This window comes from Mixophyes fleayi, chromosome 8 (genome assembly GCF_038048845.1).
Source record: "Mixophyes fleayi isolate aMixFle1 chromosome 8, aMixFle1.hap1, whole genome shotgun sequence".
Classification (NCBI taxonomy): domain Eukaryota; kingdom Metazoa; phylum Chordata; class Amphibia; order Anura; family Limnodynastidae; genus Mixophyes; species Mixophyes fleayi.
In genome coordinates this window covers 59,420,642-59,427,747 of record NC_134409.1, presented here as the reverse complement: position 1 = coordinate 59,427,747, position 7,106 = coordinate 59,420,642, and the positions used below count along the sequence as shown (strand labels likewise).

The 7,106-nt window shown below is 42.3% G+C and overlaps 1 long non-coding RNA gene across 1 annotated transcript; it reads right to left on the bottom strand.

The window, feature by feature from the left end:
- Positions 1-4,901: 4,901 nt before the first annotated feature.
- On the bottom strand, positions 4,902-6,841 carry LOC142100084 (uncharacterized). Its single transcript, XR_012678692.1, has 3 exons — positions 6,687-6,841; positions 5,628-5,756; positions 4,902-5,000 (listed from the first exon to the last, which is right to left on the bottom strand). It is a non-coding gene; the product is annotated as an uncharacterized LOC142100084 (long non-coding RNA).
- Positions 6,842-7,106: the final 265 nt, after the last annotated feature.

Genomic DNA, 7,106 nt, shown 5'->3' with positions numbered 1-7,106 from the left:
GAGGTTGCCTGATCTGCCAATTAAGTTAAAGGAACATACACTGAAGGTTTAGAAAGGGCTGCGCATGCGCAGTCCCTCAGGATGGAGGACGGCCACGGTTCCTAAATGTCCGGGAAGAAGCACTCACAGTCCGGTGAGTGACAGTAGGATTGTCACCGGCCTGTAGAAAAAATTTAGCCGCTTCAATACCAACTTCATGTTGAATACTCGTATAGAGTGACTCAACACCCATTGTTACAAGCCAAACATGTTGTTCCAATGACAAACTGTCCAAAAGTTTTAAGATGTCTATAGTGTATCTTACATAAGAAGGTAGCGAGGTTACATAGTCATGCAAATGAACGTCCACAAAAATGCTAGCTTGTTCAGTCAGGCCTCCTATTCCTGACAGAGTTGGTCTTCCGGGTGGTCTTCTAGCATTTTTGTGGACTTTAGGTAATAAGTAAATGGTTGGTATTTTAGGATTGTCAATATGCAGAAATTCGAACTCCGATTTGGAAATCACCCCATTATCAAAAGCTCTTTTGATAATTCGATCATATGACGATTTATAAGCATCCAGGGGATTAGAGAAGAGCAATCTATAGCATTTTTTTTTATCTCCTAGTTGTTTATACATTTCTTCTTAATATAAGGTAGTAGGCCATATTACTATATTCCCACCCTTATCGGATGGTTTTATAATCACGTCTTGCCAAGACTGTATCTCTTTAATTGCTCTTCTTTCATATTTTTTCAAATTGTCCAATTTCCTACTTCTTTTATTCCTAGATTTTAGTTTAAGAATATCTAAATCTTGTGATATCAACTCTTCAAAAACTTTTATTTGCGGACATGTATTGTCACTGGGGCCAAAAGTGGATCTCTTTTTACAGATAGGTCTAGAGGTTTTGGTTGGTATTCTTTCACTGTAAGTTTGTTCATCCAAGAGTTCTTCTAGAATAGATATTGGTATATTATCTCCTTCATCTAAATTTATGTTTTCTGCAGGGGTTATCAAGCCAGTATCAGTTACAGTGGTGACAAATTCAACCATAGTAGATCTCAAATTAGATGGAAATCTGATAGTATCCCCACTGATATTTCCATTAGATGGTAAGGTATCTAGAATGGTTTGTTGTAGATTGATTGAATCATTTCTACTAAAAAAATTGTTGAGACATAATTTTCTCGTTAAAAGATCCCTCTGCCATCTAAAATGATCGAAATTATTGGATGGTGAGAAGGTAAGACCGTGGCTTAGTAATCTCATATGTGACTCATTCAAAATTCAGACAGATTGATTATCTGTAATGAGTCATTTATTTGCCCCAATACTTCTGTCCACGTTGGTGAGTCTCCTTCCAAGGAATTCGAGATTGATCGCAAAGATTTCTTATACCCCCTCCTGGTACGTTTGTTCCACTGATGTTTTCTCTCAGGGGTCTCTCAATTTCCCCTAAAAAATTCATTTTATTGGCATTTCTTCTAGTTCTAGATGGGAACCTATCCTTATTAAAGGAGTCTTCATTATCATTATCTGAAGATTCCATCTCTAATGAATCAAGACTGATAGATGTATCAGTTGTGTTTATACCAGCAGGTATTCTCCATCCACCAACAGTTCCATACATCTGCATCGGATTGTGACATAGTCAAACGTTGCATGGGACATGCAAAAGTGTGCCACACTCTGCTACTCATCAAAACCTTCCATGGTACACCAGAAAGCTTGTTCATAATGTTGTTTTCTGATCTACATCTTCTGTTTGTTGCAGTGCTGAATTTGACTATGGTGTCAAATGTGGACAACAAAAAGCTCTCCTCCTGTGTAAGAATTGGTGTCAAGTTTTAGCCCTCTCAGCCAAAAAATCCACCCTTCTCTTCAGGAAATAACACTGGGCCAGATGACAGACTGTAACCAGATGCATTAATCTGTCATTTGCATCCAGAAACATAAGCATTCCACTATAATACAGGAAGTCCATTCTGCAGAGTAACTGCTTATATCTCTCGTCGGCCATGATTATAGCGATGCAGTCAGTGTTCACTTTTTATGACTCATCTATAAGAGCCTCTGCTATGTCATGTATATGAGCCTCTGCTCTCCCCTTTTAATGACTCAACTTGTTAATACAGAGCAGACACGGGTGCAGTGTGAAAGGCGACGACCCAGGAATTACCTGTGACCAAAGTGCGGTGTGAAGAGAAGCAACACGGCTAAAATCATGTTCATTATTCCGTTGACCCGAGATTTGGTGAGAGAAGGGTATTAGAGAACCAATGAAGTGGCCAATAACCGTTAAACTGCATATTGTTGATGACCTCTTTTCACTGCACTATCCCCTTCTAACATGATTTAACTTTATTCTGTAATTGAAATAAAAACTCGGACACATATTTAACTTTGGCAAAATAGGTCACAGTTTAATAAAGTAAATTGATGGCATAGAAAGCAAAATGCAAGACAGCTAAAACAACTGAATACTGAACCAAACGAGTGGATGGCCAAATAGTCTTGAATCCACTAAACCAAGGATATCCTCTCTTACTGAATGGCTGGCGCTAAATCTGGTGTCAGAGTGACTACACCCCTCTAGGCTCACAATGACGTGCCCACACAGAGCACCTCAAGGGGTCCCTCACACAAGAGCCACCTTTACCTCGAATAGGGCAGTGACCTACGGCCAGTTATTGATAGCGCCTTATGATCAGTCGTTGATCGCAGTGCATTTTCACCACCGCTGCCGTCCTTTAATAGAGTAAACAACAACGATAAAACTTCAATGGTGAGGTCAACCCCATCCCGTCTGAACAAATAAACCTGATCCAGTGAAATTAAAGGGTGGTTGATAACTAACCCCCCCCAAGGGACCGGATCACATGATTGGAGAGTGATTAAGCTTTTTAACAATAACTATGGAAGAAATACCACCTGACCAATAGAGGCATCCAACAACATCCAACCAAAACAACATCTGAATTTCACCTTCTTCAAATTCTCCTGAATGCTAATAATTAAATCTAACGATTTCCCCTTGCCAAAATCATTTCCTCCAAGGTGTACGACAAGGTGTGCCCTTATTTTGTTATCTCCTGGGTCAAAAATGAAGAAAGGCTGGCCAACAAAGCCACCATCTACCCAACCAATGCACCTCCACAGGGCAGGACAAGAAGGACCAATTAGAGGCCATCCTGTGACTAGACGCTCTGAACACATATGAGTGGACAACCACCCATATTTGAATCTTCCTCCTCGGTCGACCTATGAACAAGATTATTTATTGTAAGCTTACACGTAAATCAAAACCAACCAATACATATCAAAAGTATACCAGGTGCCCAAAATGCTGACGGAGAGCTTGGTGGAGATGCGAGTGGGATCGGTAACCCATATGAAGGTATAAAACCTAAAAACTCCGGAGGCACATAGTTAATAATTCCTTGATCCAAGGAAAAAATGGAAAAATTCCCTTCATGCCCTCGCTAAAAGCAACAAGCAGCAAAGCCCTGGGTTACCGAAGGAGTTAGATTTGCCTATCATTTATTTGGTCTAATATTTTTGTAGGCTTTGGACTTCCATCTGCCCAGGAATTTAGTTGCGACAATGGAAGAGCCTGACAAGCAGATGTAGCCGCCCCAATCGGAAATGAATAGGTGCCATAGAGAGACGGATCTAATCTTATGAATTCTAATGTTCTCTTTAAGTGTACGTTAAATTGTTATTTGGTGAGAGGGGAACCATCAATGTGCACAAGGAATAATTTTCTCAAGGGGTCTAACCCCTGAGAATTTTTTGCATCAAGCAAGTGGGCAAACCTCTATATCTATGTGAGCTGGTATAGTAACCCAGCAACCTTTACCTGCTTGGTACATCTTAGACCTGGCTATTTTACAAGAGATATTTCTATTGTGTATAAACATAAGTCGAGCTAGCAAACCTGAGGCTGCGCTTAGCTTAGACTGCGCTAGTAATTTGCATGTTCTAAAGGCTCCAAAGAAGGCAAAAACAAATGTGGTGCGAAACAACAGTAACTCATAAACGTCTGATGCAATAAATTTCATGACTAATTTAGGCTATTAGTCATATTTGCTAGACTAATGGCCTCCTAGTATCCTCAGACACCAGTCTATCGCATGCCAAACCCCTAAGGGCCTTGGAGATCCGGAAGCTCTTCTGCTCCATGTAACTATATCATAAATGAAATGTCCACTAGATTGGCAGACATAGATGTCTTGGAGGCACCGGACTTATATCCAGACCACACAAAATCTAGGATATCGCTGCTCTGACCTGCATCCTGATGTCCACGAGAACACAGGAATTGAACTCAATGGTTCCACTCTGCCGACAAGTCCTGCTCTGCCGGCTTGATGATCTGCCAAACATGAGAAGGACAATAGGTGCTCACAGGGTTAGCGTTTGGAGCAAGGACTCTTAAGCGCCACCATTTAAAGCAGTAGAGAGCATTCATTGTCTACCCCCGGTACATGCCGCGCCTTAAAGGAGATATCAAATTTCAGGCAGAGTAAGACCACATGTCGCAGCTGAGCAATGGCAGGAGGGACAATGTGTTGTTTGTTGATCGATTGGACAAACCAAGATTGTCACACCAAAAAGCAATTTGGCATCCGCGCAATCGCAAGGCTTAAAGCTCTATAGCCACGATTATGGGAAAAAGCAAGGAGATTGGACACCACGCCGCATTGCAGCGAGGTGTAATGCCAATGACTGTGATAATGACAATCACCATTCAGGTAGGTCCCAAAACTTGTTGCAGTTTTCAACGAAAAACCCTGCTCATGACAATAATCCGACATGCATAATTAAATGAACATAAAAGAAAATTAACTTTACACAAAGGAACGGAAGGGGCTCCCTGTATGCATAAAATGCAATCCTCCATTTTACACACCTTATCGAGGGGGATGACAACAGCCTGCCTGTATGTTGAATTTGATCCCAAAAATGAGAAACATGTGGGTAGGACCCTCTTTCTTCTTGTTTGTGCCGGGAATCCCTAAAACGAAAAAGCAAAGCTTTGGCTGCAAATATGGTGTCTGCACACTGGGGAAAACTTGTAGAAACCCGCTATCAAAATGACGTCCAGGTAATGGGTTATCCCATGATGTCCGGTCCCTGCTCGAATGCACCAGTGGAGAAATTAACTAAACCTCTCAAAGTATGCACAGGAAATCGAACAACCCATAGGCAGACAACGGTCAATGTGTAAACCATCATGGAGCCTAGAACCCATGTATCGAAACAAGTTTGCCAGTTTGGAAAAGATTTGTACACATCCTCCGCTATTCAGTTTCTCTCACAAGTCATGGCTAGGCATTTCTTTGCGATATCAGTAATTGTGAACATTTCCACGAAAAGACCCTTCTCAAACTTATCTATGGTGCTAGGCTTAATACCCCATGTAAGAGCAGTGTTAGAGCATTTTACCATTTCCACGCCTTTCACTATCACTTGTGACACTTGCATCTGAGCTGTTTGCACAGGTTTTTTACCTAGAAACTGTATCTCCAGTAATTTTATGAGCTTGTGTGGGCCCTGATCAATGTCAGTGGATTAATTGCAGGTGTTGTCTATAGGAGGGCTAATTTCTTGTGTAAAATGTGCAACAGACAAACATACTCACTGGATGTGGTGACCTCCAATCCTTTGCACCGATCTCCGGACAGATCTTTCCTCCCCACCAAAATATCGCTGCACCCACCTGTCGTCACCTGGCTTTTCAACTGGAAAGCATGGATATTCGATATCTCTTCTGGGAAAATAGAGAAAGTGACATGTTAAGAGCTGTTACTTCTTTACTTGACAATGTAGGTTTTTCATTTAGAGCCAGATGGGCCTTAAGGGTTGGCTCCATGCGACTGGCATCTAGCATGAAACCCAGGGCCTAGGAGAGAAACTGCACCTGAAATTGGTAGGGAGGACTGTACCCCATGCAATTGATGTGGAGACTTGGAGAAACTAGGGGTTACCGTAAAATGCAGAAGGTTAGGGGAATGACCACGCTGCGGCAGAACCCCAATGTTATCCAAGATCAGAAATCCTGGACACCATGGGAGTCATTGCAGAGGAATAACTGTGCGGGCTCCTGTCTAAACTGCGGGTGCAAAAGGCCATTGGGATGAATGGGATGGAGGTTGCCTGCTGTCAGCCCCGTCAGTCGTGTATGGATTAATATGACAGACCCACCTGGCTAAAAATTTGTAGGTACCTTAACGGGTAAGTGGAGTAATTAATGATATGTGTGCCCTGACCACAGGGTGGGGCGCTGTTAGGGAAACCCCCAGACTCCAGGTAAAAAGGCATAGGGACCATTTATACATGTTTGGGTGTCTTGATGACCTTGACCCCTGCAAGGGTCCCATCCTCGGCTGTTTGAACCTGGGATGGGTTGGACAGGTGATGGGGTGGCCAATTGGGGGGGGCCTGTGCTCACGCATGGGAAGGGGTGTCACATATAAGCCAATGTAAAGTGTGTGGGGCGTTAAAATGTGTTCCCCCATAATCAATCATGGCCTTTCTGTTCTTGGGGTAGGTGGGCATAGTTAATTGATGTGATATTGGTCTGCTCCCCACTTGTGGCAGCACCATATCTGATCATGCAAGGGGATGAAGGTAACACATAAAATGGAGAAACCCCTGCTGCATACTCTTATGACTTATTTAAGACATAAATTAAACTCACACAAGCAATGTGTAGGTGAAGAAAACAAGTTGAAATAAATAAATGGCAGTTGGCAGCCTGTTCACTTCCATCTGAGCCACAATCCAACAAATTGTCGTGCAAGGCTAAAAGTGTGAATACAAAGGTCAGCTTGTTCACAATGACTAAATGTAGCAAATCACAGAAAACATTATTAATCATAATGCTAATAATATAGGGCCTGATTCATCAAGGTACGCAAACGCAAACGCATCTGGGTTGCATACTTTGAGTGACGGAAACCGATTTGCGAGTGAAATAAGCACCTCAAACAGCAAAAACACACCCCCTTGTGGTCCATTACAACTAAGTGACACAAATAAGCAGTGCAAACGTTAGAAAACACACCCACCTGCGGATCTTTAAACATGCTACACGCGTAAGCGACGGCTCTCAACTGAT